Source organism: Pithys albifrons, chromosome 1 (genome assembly GCF_047495875.1).
Source record: "Pithys albifrons albifrons isolate INPA30051 chromosome 1, PitAlb_v1, whole genome shotgun sequence".
Lineage (NCBI taxonomy): Eukaryota > Metazoa > Chordata > Aves > Passeriformes > Thamnophilidae > Pithys > Pithys albifrons.
The window spans coordinates 68,177,815-68,194,864 of record NC_092458.1 but is presented as its reverse complement, the minus strand read 5'-3'; the positions used below and the strand labels follow the sequence as shown (position 1 = coordinate 68,194,864).

The following is a 17,050-nucleotide window of genomic DNA, read 5'->3' as shown; positions in this document are numbered from 1 at the left end:
AGTGCGGAGTAGAAGAGTGAGAAGTAAAATAACCTTAAAAACACTTTCCCCCCACCCCTCCTTCCTTCCAAGTTCTACCTCCTCCCCCCACAGTGGTGCAGGGAGACAGGGAGTGGGAGTTTTGGTCAGCTGTTTCTGTCACTCCTCAGGGAGAGAATTCCTTCCCCTGCTCCCTGTGGGGTCCCTGTCACCAAAGACAGTCCACAAACCTCTGTGGCATGAGTCCATTTCATGGGCAACAGTTGTTCACAAAAATGCTGTCCTGTGTGTCACTTCTCTGTGGGGTGCAGTCCTTCAGGGACAAGCCACTCCATCCTGGGTCCCCCAAAGGGCCTACCATGGCATCCTGCTCTAGTATGAGCTCTTTTCTCCACGGGCTGCAGGTCCCTGCCAGAATCCTGCTCCATCATGGGCCTTCCACAGGGTCACAGCCTCCTTTGGGCATCCACCTGCTCCAGCGTGGGGTCCTCCATGGGCTGCAGGTGAATTGCTGCATCCCAATGGTCCATGGGCTGCAGGGGCACAGCTGCCTCACCATGGTCTCCACCAGGGGCTGCAGAGAAACCTCAGCTCTGGTGATGCCTGGAGTACATCCTTCCCCTCCTCCAATGACCTCAGTGTCTACATTGGTTTTCGCATGTTCTCACTCCACACTTCTCTGGCTACAATTTTCATCCCACAATAACTTTCTTTCCCTTCTTAAATCTGTTATCACAGAGGTGTTACTATCATTCCTAATTGACTCAGCCTTGGCCAGCAGTGGGTCTGCCCAGGAGCCAGCTGGCATTGGCTTTGCAGGAGGGGAAGCTTCTGGAAGCTTCTCACTGAAGCCGCTCCTGGAGCCCCTCTGCTACCAAGAGTTTGCCACAGAAACCCAATGCACTGACTTTAATTGAATTTGGATGGAGGAGGTTTAGTAGTTAAACTGTAAAAGCAATCTTCAGCTTTGTGAATATCTGTGATTAGTTGTAGGTAGGAGTCACAGGTATAGCTACACAAATACCTAATTTTGCCTGCAAATCAGGTAGATGCATATACATATTAATAATGCTCCAGAAATTCCTGTTGTAAAAGCCATAGTGGCGTTGTCTGATCATCTATCTGTTCTCTCCACATTCATACTTTTAATTTCAGGATCAGCCTAAATGACACATACACTTAGTTTCTTTTCTCAACAATAACTAAATCAAAGCTGTTACTTGTCTATCCAGCAGTGTGGGAAGCATATTAGAGCCAATAGAATTACTGAACACAATCCAAAGCTTAGAGGAGAAAATTTGTATACAAAGCACAGCAGTAGCTAATGCTTACTTGATGATTTATACAGTCTAAGAGCACAAGTTGATCACAATGCCATTCTTTTTCGTGGTGACTTCTGTTGGAAAAAACAAGATCACAACAGCAGGAAGTATGTATATCCTCAAGCAGGAAAGCAATCATGAACAGCATAGCACAAGAGCAAGCTGAGCTGATCAGAGCTGCAGTATGGCTGGGTCACTAGCGGGATATGCACAGCCAACGATACCCCATCCATCTGCTGCATTCATGGGTAACCTTGGCTGAATGTAGCATTTGTCTTCAAGGTTCAAGGATACACTGTGGTACAACAACCTCACCCTAATCATGGCTCCTTTCAATATCATAGATACAAACAGTCCATGTGTAAATGGGGTGGGAGGAAAGTATTTTGTTATAAGTCAGTTCACCCTCCCACAAAACTGCTTTCTTAGCAAGCTGTAAATCGAATGGAAATGTACAACTCGTACCTCATACATACAACATCATTTTGGTTTTACCAATAATGGTTTTACCAGTAAGTACAGGAAGATGTACCTTGTGACACAAATTAAAAACTTGCATTCTTCCAAACTTTTCAGGATGAAGGAAGCATCACTGTAAAGGCAAAAAAGCAAGGATATCTGACAAAAGTGAAGGTTGGCAAATGAGTCACAAGAGAGGCAGAACAATCTGGAAATAAACCGTGCCTGAGGTCTAATACTCTGACCTCAGGTAGTATGAGGTCATCTCAGTGGTAACTCCCATATATTGTTACAAATACATAATGGCTGCATTGTTTCACTAAATTCTGCTTTCTCCTGCTTTTATTAGGCAGAAGTTTATGACAGGTTTAGGTCTCATAGTTAAGATCCCACTCCGTGCAATAGCAGAACTAGGTCTGAATGGCCTAGGCCAGACCCACTAGAAATATAACAAGGACTGGCGCACAGTGTACAAGGATAAAAATATTCAACAGATTCAAATCAGGGCAAATGTTGCAGTCAGTTTTTGAACCAAACACTGGTTTTGCCTACCCTTTTCAAGGTCACACCAGCAACAGAAAGAGCAGCAGTTACCCCTCTTAAATCCTAGAGTAGTATAATCATTGACCAGCAACTCCATAATTACTACAGTTTCCTAGAATAGCAGTAAATTTGATAAACAAAGAAAACTCCCAACTAAACTTGAGCTGATAACTTCATACCACATGGGGAGTGAGGTGGAAAAAAAAACACAGGAGACTCTGCCAAGCTAATGACAAATCTGGCATTGTATTTGACCTTGAGTGCATGAACCAGGCACCCTGAGCAGATATTTGAGAAAAGTGATTTATGAAGGAAATAGGAACTAATTCTAGGAATTAGTTGCAACTGGTTTACATTTAGGCAGTTTTAACACCTAATCAAACCACAAGACTTTGAAGAAAAAAAGCTGCACCAGCATGAGTGTGAATGAGAGCACGGACACATTGCCGTTTAGAACATACACGAGAGTCCAGGGCAAGTTCAGCACAGTGTTATGGTCTGTTATATGGGGAGACGATATAGCAACCTTGCATTACCTAAAGGAGACCTACAAGAAAGCTGGAGAGGGACTTTCTGCAAGGGCATGTATTGATAGAACAGGGGGGAAAGGCTTTAAAGTGAAGGAGGATGGGTTTAGGTTAAATATTAGGAAGAAATTCTTTACTGAGTGTGGTGAGGCAGTAGAAGAGATTGTCCGAAGAAACTGTGAATGTCCCAGCCCTGAAAGTGTTCAAGGCCAGGTTGGATGGGGCTCTGAGCAACCTGGTCTAATGGAAGGTGTCCCTGGCCCACAGCAGGAAGGTTGAAACTATGGTATGCCATACAATGGGATCTGAACAAACTGACCACCTGGGTCAGGACAACCCTCAGTACCAGTACGGGCTGGGGAATGATCAGATCAAGAGTAGTCCTGCCAAGGACGTGGGGGTGCTGGTGGATGAGAGACTGTACACAAGCTGGCAGTGTGCACCACAGCTCAGAAAGCCAATTGTATCTTGGACTGCATCAAAAGCGGTGTGTCCAGCAGGTTGAGGAAAGTGATTTTGTCCCTCTACTTCACTCTCAAGAGACCCCACCTGGAGTGCTGCATCCAGCTCTGGGGTCCCCTGCACAGTAAGGGCAATCAACCTGTTGGAGTGAGTTCAGAGAAGGGTACCAAGATGCTTAGAGGGATAGAGCACCTCTCCTACAAGAAAAGGCTGGGAGAATTGGGATTTTTCAGCTTGGATAAGAGAGGGCTTTGTGGTGACCTTATTGCAGCCTTCCAGTACATAAAGGAAGCCTACAAGAAACATGGTGAGGCACTTTTACCAGAGCATGTACGGACAGGACAAGGGGGCATAGTTTCAGGCTGAAAGAGAGTAGGTTTAGCTTAGATGTTAGGATAAAATTCTTTACTGTGAGGATGGTGAAGCACTAGAACAGATTGCCCAGAAATTTGTGGATGCGCCATCCCTGGAAGTGTTCACAGCCAGGTTGGATAGGACTCTGAGCAACCTGGTCTAGTGAAAGTGTCCCTGTCTAAGGTAGGGGGGTTAGAATGGATGATCTTCCAACCTAAACCATTTAATGATTCTATGACCCGCAGCAAAGTTCTGTAGTTCCCTCATGCTGAGCGAACCTGCTCTCCTGCTCTTTGCCTCACAGCATAATGGTCATCTGACAGTCACTGAAATGTATTAATTGTGAAAACTTCTTTATTATTAAAAGATAGAAGACAGCCTCCAGCAGCAAATAGTGAAGTCAGGCCATCTGTAGCATATACTGGAAAAGAGGTCAGAGTTACCTGAGCAAACCAAGCAGCCACAGTTTCAAAACCAGAAGCAGCAGAGCAGTAACAACTGAGTACCACAGCAAGCAGAGCTGACAGCCCTACTGTTTTCCAGATGAAATCACAGCTCAGTGCTGCCTGGATACATCAGCTGACTGCTATCTTAAGAAGTTGAGGAAATCTGTCTCAGGTGCCTAAAAAAGTACAATACTTATTCTTAAGAATTAGACTAAGTTAATTGAAACCAAGAAAGATGTCCTGTACCAACTTCATCTGTTTCTTTCTCAGAGGAACAAAGAAAACACAATTCTCAACAAGTAAATGTGCTCAACACAAGACCTGCAATAATTCACTAATGGAAATGGTGACTCAGGAAGTATGACTACATGCAACAATATGAAAGCTTTAAAAGTTATTTGTAATAGTATGACTAAGTTTGGTTCTGTGGTATTCAAATGATCTTACAGTAACCATCTGGGACTATGTGGTTGAGTTATGCATAACAAATCCTTTCATCAAATTCTGATGCAGTAAACGCAGATACCAAATGAAAATGTCTCAAAGTGATTTCTCAGCATTATGTGGCTGCTGGAGCAAAAGGCTTACAAAACCCTCATAAAAGTAAGGGAAAGATCCATGTAGTTAAAACTTCACTGCTGTTCTCCAGAAATATGGGGATTTTAAGCTCTCTCCTCTGAAACTGAAAGCAGTGGGTGCCATATAAAAGGACAAGCAGAAGGAGAAACATTTGTGCTTAGTGTTAGTTCTGAACTATTTAATGGGATCCCAATGAAATAGAAAATTGATATTGTCTATCAACCATAATACAGAATCCTAAAGGGCTCTGCAGTCACAAAGACATAAACAATGGTGTTATTAAGCTGAGAAAAAAATAGCAGGAATAGGAGTTATGACTTGACTGTAAAATATGAACCATTTAGATATATACAGCTTAATGGATAAGCTCTTCTTCCTCTAAAGCAGAGTACACTAAGTCCAAGTCAAACACTAATTTCTAGTATCTGAAACAGGCTGAACCATCCACTGTAGCAACACAGTGTTCTGTGCAGACTTGCCAATACCAGAGTTTATGAATTTTCTAGTAGTGGGGTGTCAGTCCTGTGAGTCCCTGATGAGAAAGCAGATGAAGGACAATATAGGAACTGAGTCCTTATACAGAAAACACTGAAGTTTCTGAATAATTATGCCAGTAGTAGTTTTTGTTGAAGTCAGTCTTTCTAAGTGATACAGGGCTGGAAGGAAAAGTAGCTGGTCAAATGCTCTGAAAATATGATTCCACAAGCAGAAAAGTGAGTAGTTTGACTGATTTCCTACTTTTTCCTTTTTTGTTGTTTAATAATTTCTTTTAGATTGCTAAAAATTATTCTTTTAGCTACAAAAATATCTCACTCAAGCACTTTTCTTCAAGAGTAACCTGGAAAACTCATGTTTTGGTCATTATTTTACAACATTACTAGTGGCTGAAACACCAGGAAAGCTAAATACCCTTCTTAGTTACATGGGAGCACTGTACTGTGCTGTATGCAGAAAACCATTTTGGCAGATACATGAAGTCTTGGAGTGCACCTGAAATGCACTTTGCAAACACGCACTCAAAATGAAACAGTAAATGAACTTACTCCAAAGATGAACTTAGGAAGAATATTTATTTACTGTAAGATCAGTTATGGCCTAAATTCTGAATGCCTGATCTTGGAATCCAAATTCTTTTTGTATTGCTTCCTACGCTGTAAACTAACAGCCAGTTCAGGTGTAGGTATACTAAAGTATATCGAATCAGAATACTTCTGTTACTTGTTTAAGATGATCACGAATAATTAAGTTTTTGTTTATATTCAAATGTTTAAAGCACAAAAAGTATTCTTAGGAAATTTTCTTACTTATAAGGTAAATCAAACTTCTAATAATTATCATAACTAGAACAAATACATGGAAGTTATCCTTTCACACATGGTACTTAAAGTAATTGTTTTTATCTTCAAATGAAGGTTCAGCTGAGTTCAAATCTTGGTGCTGATCTTCAACATTTCAATTAAGAGCAGATGGGTTCAGAGCTTTAAAAAAAATGTCTTCAATCAGCAAAATGAATTAATGTCTGTTGTAGGCTTTATTATTCTCTGACACAATCAATATGATATATGACCTCACTAACTTCTCTGGCCTAGCATCTTCCCTTTTGCTCCCCTTACAGCACAGATGGCCAGGAAGGAAGGATGTTAGCCTGCTGCTAGGAGTAGTTGTGTTCTTAGATGAACTTTCTGTCTTCTGAGGACAGTCAGGTTCTTTTTCATCATTATTCTCATGATTGCTAGAAGGATTGGAAAGAATTGCTTATCACAATAATTTCAAAGTCTTGAGAAGTAAAGCTTTTTCAAGTGTTGAAACTATTTGCTTTCTTTCATTGAATTAGTGTTTATTTTTATATGGAGGTTCCTCCTTTTGTTTACACATACTTGAATTTGGGAAATCTTGATAGCCACAAAATACTAACCTGTGTCAGATATACATAAATGTGATCAATTGATTAATTTTATGATTGTATGAATGTGTTTTGCAGTACCTTATTCTTTAAGGTTTGAGGTAGATTGAAATTCTTAGACTACAAGTCAGAAATCTGCAGTTGACTGACAAAATCCTAATGAGAAAATTTCATGTCTGCAGTTACAGAATATTCCCAATACTTTCATGGAGGGGAAGATATTAGCAACTCTCAAAGAAGCATTTGCGAAGTCAAACCTTCCCCTAATACTTATCCTGTCCTCAATTACTCTTGTAGAGAACCTTTCTCCACATTGAATTACTGGAAAGCTTATGATGAGATAATCTTGGTGACATTGTGAGCCTCCAAATAATTCTGTCTTTCGGTAGTTATGAGATATACAGACAGCCCTAGTTTTAGGGATCTCCAAGTGGGACAAGTGTGTATTGCTGACATAACTGCATCTGATGAAACTGAGCTCTGATTCATCATGTCAGAGAGACCTTCACAGCAGTTTTGTACTGCAGACTGTATGCAGTGCACTGCTTCACTGAATGATGTATCTCTGACTCTGCAAAAGCTTCCAAATGATTTCTGAACACACTTCAGATATGGCTTTTTTATTTAGAAAGCCTCATTCACATCCTATTACAGAGGGTAAGTAACAGCAGCAAGTAGCACTCTCTTTTATTTTTAGCATTCAACATGGGAACCAAGATGACATGCCTAGTAGAACAAAAAGTGCAGAAACTAAAATTCCCTAAATGATCTAGGAGTTAAAGTTATCTTGCTCTAATTGGAATAAATTAGGTTATTTCTGTCCAAGAACGCTGGATCATGAAACTGCAGTTTCAGTAGGAAACATTTTTAATAAATCAAACAGAGATTAGTACTATAGACTGGGAAATATGATCTGGGCAACTACAGATCCCTTGTCCATCATCAGTAGTACGCTAATGCATCTCAGATTTCCTCAATGTAGGGTATACACCAAAAATTAATGGATACAATAAGTCAAAAATTGTTTTAGTCTGGTCTCCTAAAAAAAAAACCTAACTATTGTTCAGCCAGCTGGCAAGGAATTTCAGTGTGGATGTTGGTGATTTTGTTCTGTTTGCTTGCACCCAAAGATATCACAAGACCACCCAACTTAAGGTAAAAAAGTAAACACATCAATTTTGCCTTGCACCCAGACATACCACTGAACTGCCTGATTTAGGCCAGGGAACAAAATATTTTGTAATAGCTGTTTGTTTGATACAGTAGTTTGATACAGTAGCACTGTAGTATCAAATGTAGAATAAAGGCACTCAATCTCCAATTATTAGGAGTCATATAATTCAGAATCTACAGACATGTCACAGTAACCTGAATGCAGAGACCAGACCTGTGAGGAGAGGAGAGAAATGAAAGTATGACTGAACAAATTGATCCTGATCTGTGGAAAAGCGTATATAAACTCCAGAAATACGCAGTAGCACTTGGGGAAGAAAGAAGAAGCTCTCTTCAGTTCCAGCTTCCATCCTTGAAGAGCTCTTGAGTCCAGCCTTCTCAACTGCAGAGAATAAACCTGCAGGGAGTATCTTATATCTAGGGCTTGTCTGGTATGTGTGATTAAAATTTGATGTTTAGTTATTATAGTACTTGAGTTAAAAATTGATAGCTTGTGGTGTGGAGACTTACCTGGCATCTTGGAAAACTCTCCTCGTGCCAATTCCCACTTCACTAATAATGGCAGTCACAAAACCCCCAGTACCAACCCCAGAAACAATTGTAGAAACAGAACTTCCAGGACCTGATAGTAGGGCACAGTGTTACCATAACACTTAAGAACCTGGAATTGTCTGGTTTTACTATTTAATTCTGAAAGCAGACTTCATTAAGGTTTTTTTTGAAGGGGACATTAATGAAAGGCAGGGAGGAGACAAAGGCAACTACGGTTTCCTTTCCGTTAGCACCAGCTGGTAGGGACATATGGCTATGTTACGTGATGTGATTTCAGACACAAGCTGCACAGTGCCTCATCATCATCCTTGCTTGATTCAAATCAGAACATACAAACCTATGAACTTTTGTGGGAGAAAATTCTGAGAGGTTAACCTGAAAAAACAACACGGGACCATTAGAGACTGGCATTAGCCAACCAAAAAGAGGGGTCAGTCTTACAGTACTGGAGAACATGTATGAGGGATATATTTAAGTACCTTGAACTGCAGGGCCCCAAACTCTACACAGTACTTGAGATGAGGCTGCACCAACGCTGAATACATCAGGGCAAACCACTCTTTTGTCTGGAGGATGATGCTGTTTGATGCACCCTGGGATGGAGTTTGCCATCCTGGCTGCCAGGGCTCCCTGCTAACTTGCATTGAGCTGCTGCCCATCAGCACCCCCAGATGGTTCTCTGCAGGGCTGCTCTCCATCCACTCCTCAGAGTTTATACTTGTGCCTGGCATCACAGAACCCACGCAGAATCCAGCATATCAGATACACACGGACTTGTGTGTGCTCAAGATTGCAACCAGGCTAGATCTGGGCCACATATCCAGTGGTCAGCCCTTTTTCTGAGGTCTCCATGCCCCCTGTGACATCCCAGTGGTCTTGAGAGACTTGTGGGAGCTCTGAGGAAAAAGGGTTTATTTTTGTTCAAAATAACTGAACTGATGGTTAGATTGTATAAAGATTTTATATAGCATAAAGTTACTGACACAGACTTAATCCTGTATGCCTCCATGACTCATGTCAAGGAGAGAGGGAGGTCCATAAGTAAGAAGTAAAGAATATTTAGCAGGCTATCTTCTTTCACCAGAAAATTCCACGTAGCAGCGAGGCAAATTTTTCTTCAAAGGATAGGGAACCGTGTCAGACTCAACAATGAGATGAGCTCTGATGAATGCTTTTCATCTACCTGGCAATGGGTATTCAGACGAAGAGACAAATACTTCTGATGTATTAGTTGCATGGGTTTTTTTATTTACTGATATTAATAAAAAATTGATACATTTTTTCTCTCTTCATTCCCTCCAAGCCTAGTTTTTTATAAAAAGAAGCAGGGAGAAACTTTTATGATCAGTATGTACTTACACAACTATGGATAGTTTGACAGACATGACCAGAAGTAGGTTTATCTCTATGCTATTTGTAAGCCAAAATTGATGGCAAATGGTATGGCATTTTCTGTCTATGACTAGTATGCTCTTAAGCAGGGAATTCATCTGTTTTAATTTCTTCTTCATAAGTGGGAGGCCTTGTCTCTAAACTGGGACATATTATGCTGAAAATTTTCATCTAGGAATGCCAAATGTTGCAGAAGCAAGATTAGCGCAGAGATTTGGCTCCATACAGCATATCAAGACAGTGGGGATGAAATATTTTAAAAGCTGAGAATACCTAAGTCATTTGCAGATGTTGCACACCAGTGTGAAAGCACTGAAATGTTGCCTGTTTATTTAGCAGGTGCCATTCCCAACAGCAACTGTTGTTGAAAAATATTCTTAGAACTCTGCCGAGATTTGGTGTACCAATGATTTGACATCTCTTTCTTTTCTTCTATTGCTACACAATATACTCAATTCTAGGTATTATTTTCTAAAGAGCAACTTTAGTGCGCTTTTCCCCCCCCCAGTTAAAAATGCTAGAAATGTGGACTAACACTGAAAAAAAATGACCAGGGGACTAAATATAAACATTTCAACATATGAAACAGTAATACCATTATTCACAAAGAGCTATATTGAGCAACAGGGGTTGCACAAATAAAGCTGCATTCATGAGTGTCTGCAGAGTGTTTTGAACTACTTGATTAAGCAGCACCTTATTGGTGGTAATTATGATTAATGAAAAGCTTATGACAACAATGCTCACTCTGCAAGCTCTGCAATAGAAAGAAAGAAATGAGAGGCACATTTCAGATTGGAGTTGCCACACTAATCATTATTAAATTAAGCCACGCTGAAAAGCTATTTGGAAGATTTTTATATTACAGACTTTATGTTAACTGAAAATAACAAGCACTTTTTTGTATTATTTTTTAGCCTTTTTTAATAAATCTGTAAGACTTCACTGTTATTCCACTTAATCAAAGTAGAATTTTACAACATATTAAGAGAGGTGCTGAGATCAAGATAAAGGGACAAGCAGGAGCCCCTGGGATAAATACAGTCAACAAAGTCTAAGCAATTTTGTTTCTCCATTACGTTCCATAAAGGAAGCTGGTGCTTTTTCCATCCAGTTATAACACTAATCCATTAGAGAAAGAGGAGACGGGGTCCTTCTCATTTATTATTTATAAGACAGGGTATGAACAACTTGTCTGACATCATCCTTGTCACAGTTAATGAGAAACTGCAATAAATCCATTTTTGTGGATCTCTCATAGAAGACATTAAAAAGCTCTTTCAGATCTAAAGATCCATTTTCCTGCAGGAGAGGAGGGCTTGCCAACATATGCAACCAAATAATTCATTGTATATGACTGTATGTCTCAAAGTGATGAGCTTTCCATACCACTTCTGGTGTTGGGGGGATGTCCCTGTGTACATATACAAACATTGTATAAACATCAAACAACCAGCATGATTAAAAGTTATGCTTTTAGCATTGACAGAAGTCATTAAAGCAAAGCAGAAAGTACTTTAAGTTCTTCAGCTCTTAAAACTAATTTGTTGTGGTGAATCAACTCTGTTAGGCTGAGATCCTGCCTGGTACAGGGTGGGGTTACACAAGCCAATTGCAAGACCCAGGCAAGCATTTCCAGTGCCAGTCCAATATGAACATGAATGTAATGAGCTGCAAATTACTTGTTAGGACTTGGAATAAGACTCCATGCCACTCTCCATTGCAAAAATTGCCATCCAGGGCACAACTTGCTCCATCTCTCATCCATGGACTGCTCTAGACAGAGAACCTGGCTCAGCACTTGCAGGCATGTGCTTGGCTGCACCTCTGAGCACAGAGAGCTAAGGACGAGGGCATGTTTTTTCTTCCCTAGCTCTTCTATTTAGCAGTGCATCTGTGGCCTGGGGAGTAGGAGGAACACAAGATGCTGCTGGAGGATTGGGGCAGGCTGGGAAGATGAAAAACCTCAGAAGAGTTGATCAGAAGTGGTGTTTCATGAAGGAATTGTCCTGGGATGGAGACAGAGAACAATATGAGGGAGAAATCTGAGGAGAAAGGGGAAGGTTTACAGGTGGTATTTTATGGGGAAAGTGCAGGTAGAATAAGAAAAGATTGAGGGCACAATCCTGCAATTCCCCTTCTCTTCCAACGGGCCTCCAGAGATCTGACACTAGCAATTTCTTTCATAGTGTGAATGATTTTATGGAACAGGACTCAGAGACAGCTGGTGCCTGCTTGTAAAGTGCATTAGGACACTCTAGCTACTATCCACATTCCCCAGGATCTTGGCTTGCATTAGTTAAACCTTGAAAATAATTTTGCTGTTAATGCTGCAGAGCTTCACAGTGTACCAGATATAACTAACAGAAAGATAGACAATTAAATTAGTCTGTCCTAAAAAATAAAGGTACAAGCTGCTCCTTTTGTTACACTGAAGCTTCAACCAAAATTCTGTTGTAGTTTAACCCCAGCCGGCAATTAAGTCCCACGCAGGTGCTTGTTCATCCATCCTCCCCCAGTGGAGTGGGGAGGAAGATCAGGAAAAGAGGTGAAATCCATGGGTTGAGATAAGAATAGGTTAAAATTATTGTTGTTGTTCAATAATAATCGTAATAGTAATAGTAATAGTGATAGTGATAGTGATAGTAATAGTAATAATATTTTATAATTATTTAATGTAAAGGACTACAACAAAAAGAGATACAGAAATAAAACCCAAGCACAAGTGATGCACAACACAACCACTCACCACTCGCTGATCAATGTCCAGCACTGAGCAATGATCAGACCCTCCTCCCAGTCTATATACTGGACATAACATTCTGTGGTGTGGGATATCCTTTGGTTAGTTTGGCACAGCTGTCTTTGCTGTGGTGCCTCCCAGCTTCCTGTGCACCTCCTTATTGGCAGAGCATGGGAAACTGAAAAGTCCTTGACTTAGAGTAAGCACTACTTAGCAACTACATCATCAGTGTGTTATCAACATTATTCTCATACTAAATCCAAAACACAGAACTGTGCCAGCTACTAGGAAGAAAATTAACACAATCCCAGACAAAACTGGGACAAATTGGTGATTCGAACACTAACATTGTTATTTCCTTCCTCATGGAAGACCAGAGTATTAAAGCTCTGACTTTTACTATTTTCCACCAGCTGTCTTATCTCAAATAGGTGATGATTGGTATATGCAACCAGCTGTATCATTCTCCTGCAAGGATAAAGAAACCAAGCCTTACCACTGAGAGGACCCTGAGTCACTTTCATGCCTTCCTGAGAGGTCAGCAGAAGAGCTCAAAACACCTGCCCCATCGAGTCATGAATGTAATCATCACCTATTAGAAATTATGCCTTATTTAAGTTTGACCTGGGTGGAGAAAGTTTCTATAGGTAATTTTAGGGAAGACAACCAAGCCTCATTTATTTCTAGTCTAACCTTCATGACTGCACATTTCTTTGTGCATAAACACATGTAGGTCTTCACAGACAAAGTGAAACCTTCTTTTCTCACACACCTCTGGTGTACCTCCGTCACAACCAACAAACATACTTGCTAAAAATTCCAAACAATGACCATCTTCTGTTAAGCTAATGAAAAAGAAGAAAAATGCTAATGAACTAGACCACCTCATTTAAGGATTTAGCTCAAGACTTCTAAAATGCAAATATATCCATTAAATACATACTTAGAAGAAAAATGTGACCCTACAGTACCAAAGTGATATTTGTTATATTTCTTAGCTGAGGCAGAAATAATTGCTGAATAATTGCATGTATAACAAAAAATATTGCTGAATGAATAACACTTATTTAAAAAAAGACTAAGTCTTCCAAAATATCAAATACTTCGAAATATGACATGCAGTTTTTCAACTCTGTGTGTTATTCCTAGGGCTCATACAAACTGGGCAGCTAGATACTGTTTAAACTCTTCAAGAAAATGCTCTGTTAGATTATAAAACCCTACAATTTTGTATATTTTAACATAAAAACTTATCCAGTATTTTTGAAATTGCTTTTGAGAGTAGGGTTCATGCAGCCCCAAACATTGTGAAGTACAATGACCACAGGCTGGTTTTAGATATGTGGTGTATCAGTTTTTCTGGAGGCACTGCTGTTTCCATTTACTTTACAGGGAGCCTCAGGAGAGCCCAGTCCTAACTAGGGCATCTTGGATCCTCTGTATCACATTTTATAAATATGGGCCTGTTGCCTTGGAGGTCATAACAAAATTACTGAGAAACAGGAAAACAATCAAAAGAGAGGGACAGAAAAAGAAAAGGTCTTTGAATTGGCCCCTGAAAATGCCAAATTCATCCCAGTGTAATTTTGCTGAAAACAATGGAAGTACACAGGAGCTGAACTTTTCCCCCTGTCTTTACATAACAGCTAGCAGCTTTTAAAACAATTTTATCTAATTAAGTTATGTTATAGTCTTGCATATTTTCAGTATGATAACAGAAATTTGCTATGTAGTTTTTGTATTATTTTCGTATTATTATAATGCTCATGTGACAATGTAAATGATTGCTTCCTTTATCTTTGGAAATCCTGTCTCCAACCAGACACTCTGCTTGGTGTTGGGAGGGTGACAATCCTGACACAGGAGAGGAAGGGACAAGAATTAACACTGACAATATCACAGCCTCACCATTCACATTCACTACCAGAGCACTCCCTAGGTAACAGTAATTTGCTATAATCTCATTAAGGGATAAATCTGGCCTCTTATAACTCAGTTTCTGGTAGAAAGTCATAAGAAGTTGTTTTGCAAAATAGACAGCTGATGAAGGTCTAATACATCCAGGAATGCAAGGTGAGGGCATCTTCAAAAGCAATGATGGGAAAACTTCCCTGAGGGTTCCTCAGTGAGAGGGAGGTTCTGCCTTACATCTGCAATGAGGTGATCAGCGTGATGGGGGCAGAAGTATGTATTTACTTGCAGCCTTTACCATTAGGAGCTGCAGTTCTGCCTGGTTCCAAAAAAGATGCACAAAAGAAGACTCCTCCTTGCAACAACTATTCATCCTCTTTGACACGCCAGCACCAGGCTACTCATCCCAACTACACTGCTGTTACCTTTCCTGACACTGGAGTGTGGTCTCTCAACCGTTTCCACAGAAGCTGCATTAAGTACCAGCTGCATTAGGTACAACTGCAGAGGACATCAAATAGATGATATTGTCTGGTTCATAGCAAATCACCATGGACTTCCAAGGTACTTAGACAGGTGAAAGCAAAATTAATATTTTCATAAAATAACAAGAAAAATACTCACTACTTCATTAGGACATATGCAGAATAAAAAACATCCAATCATCTGCCAAAGAGCAAGACATTGGATTTCCTTAGGAAAAAATATATACATTTAAAAACACATACATTTACTTTAGCTAGCAACAGACCACAGATAGGAAAGTGTTCATTCCTTTGAGTAATACATCATACTAGGCACTCTCTTTGGGAGAGCTATGTTAAGAACAAGTCTCCCGATGGTAGTGCACAAAGCTATCAGAATTTCATAAGCTTTCTACAGCTGTATATGAAAAATATAAAATGAAGCAGCTGGCATGATATAAGTTTGTATAACAAGTAATTCTGGGACTTTTTAAAAATACTAAGTCAGTCACTGGAGTTTGGAAAAAATATATTGTGTATCCCAGTGCTTGAAGGCAGAGCTGAAATTCTGTGAGAAGCCTTTTCATAAAGAGGGTGGTAGTGCAGCACTCTGCTAGCACATCTACAGAGCAGAGCCCAGAGAAGCAATCAGGAAAGGAGGATAAGCTCATGTGTAAAGTCCTATTCTTCACCCACCCTGTCAGCACACTGCACCTTGTGTCACTCAAAAATCCTGTAGAGACGTAGGCAATATAATTATTTGCCTAAATACACTGTGAAACACATCACAATCAATGCTTTCTCCACCTGTGAGTGCTAAAAGCATCAGTGTGCCCATAAAACATCTCCCACAAACAACTGCAGTGACCACGGGGTCTGCTGTTGAGCTCGTACTTACAGCATCAGCCAGGACAAAGCTCGGTGTTTGACTATTTCTTCATAAACTGCTTCCACATGCTTGTCTGTTCATTGTGCCATTTCTTCCATTGATTGCTCGTGTTTGACAGCATCTGGACTGCAAAATGACCCTTTCTGCCCTCTTTTGCGAGATCAGCAGACTGCAGAGGGATGCGTGACCACTGCTGCAGCCGATGTATCCAAATAGCCCAATGCAGCAGAGGCTTTAGCTCCCCCTTCCCAGCCTGGTTTTTTTCTTTCTTTGTCTGTGTGTTGGTTTTTTTTTTTTTTTTAAAGTGATATGGTCCTGCTTAATCTCAGCTTTTCAGGACCACAATCCAAACTGCAGGCATCAGGTAGTCAGATAGGGAAGGATATCAAGACGGAGGACCAAATAACACAATTTTAAGAGATGCTACTCAAGACATAGTGTGTATTAGAACTATTTCCTATAAAAGGTCCAACTTTGTGGTTGGTTCTGTTTAATTCAAATTTACTTCCTGATGTTTTGCTGCATTATTTCTTCACTTTTTACATTTTTTCCAGTTTATGCAATAGAAATAACAGGTTTTTTACCTATTTATCTCAAAGTTCCACTATCCTTCTCTGTCAAAGAATGTTTACATTTTAAACATTCACAATTTGAAAAAGAGCTCTGTGAAAACTGCCTGTGTAGCACCTCCAGTAAATAGCATTACTGTTCTGCTTTTAGGATGCCCTTAAATTAATTTTGTTGGTGCTGATTGCATCAAGACTCAGAAGACTGTATGCTACCAGTTGCATCCTGAGTTTAGTTTCTTTTTCCAAGTTGGCACAGGTAGCTGTTAGCACTTACACACTTATCTTTAGTACTTACACACTTTAAATCTTGTCTGCTTCATATTCCTTTCCAGAGGATCTACTGCATAAAGCAGACCTCAGCATTTAGGGCATTTCTAAGACTTTGTATTCTCTCACCTTAGTCACCTGTATTCTGTCAGGTTGGCCTCCAGGAAAACCAAGAAACCTTTCCTTCGAGATCCCTCCTAATCTTGCCAGTCATGTTTCCTTGAATTCCACATCAGTGCACAGTACTGTCTCTTCCATGATCCAGCAGCCCACAGACAGAAATACATCCTTCCAACTTGTCAGTTTTCATTTAAAATGCTATACCAACATAGCACTTCACAAGAACTTCAGGACTGCTGAAAGGGCAAGTTTAGGGATTTCTAGGGACTCTGGAGCTCTCTTTTCCCTCTGTAGTCCTTGGCTGCACAGGCAATGCACTAGAAACAGCTTCTCTATGGGTCACCTTGAGATTTGCTCAGTTGGTTAGAGCCTGGTGCTAATAACACCAAACTAACG

The 17,050-nt window shown here is 40.2% G+C and overlaps 1 protein-coding gene across 1 annotated transcript in view; it reads right to left on the bottom strand.

Moving 5' to 3' along the window:
* Positions 1 to 15,901, bottom strand: part of SACS (sacsin molecular chaperone) — a 60,825-nt gene extending 44,924 nt beyond the window's left edge. Inside the window, exon 1 of the mRNA XM_071553936.1 lies at positions 15,708 to 15,901. The gene's annotated coding sequence lies outside the window, so the exon portion shown is untranslated. The remainder of the gene's footprint in view (positions 1 to 15,707) is intronic.
* Between the last annotated feature and the right edge of the window lie 1,149 nt (positions 15,902 to 17,050).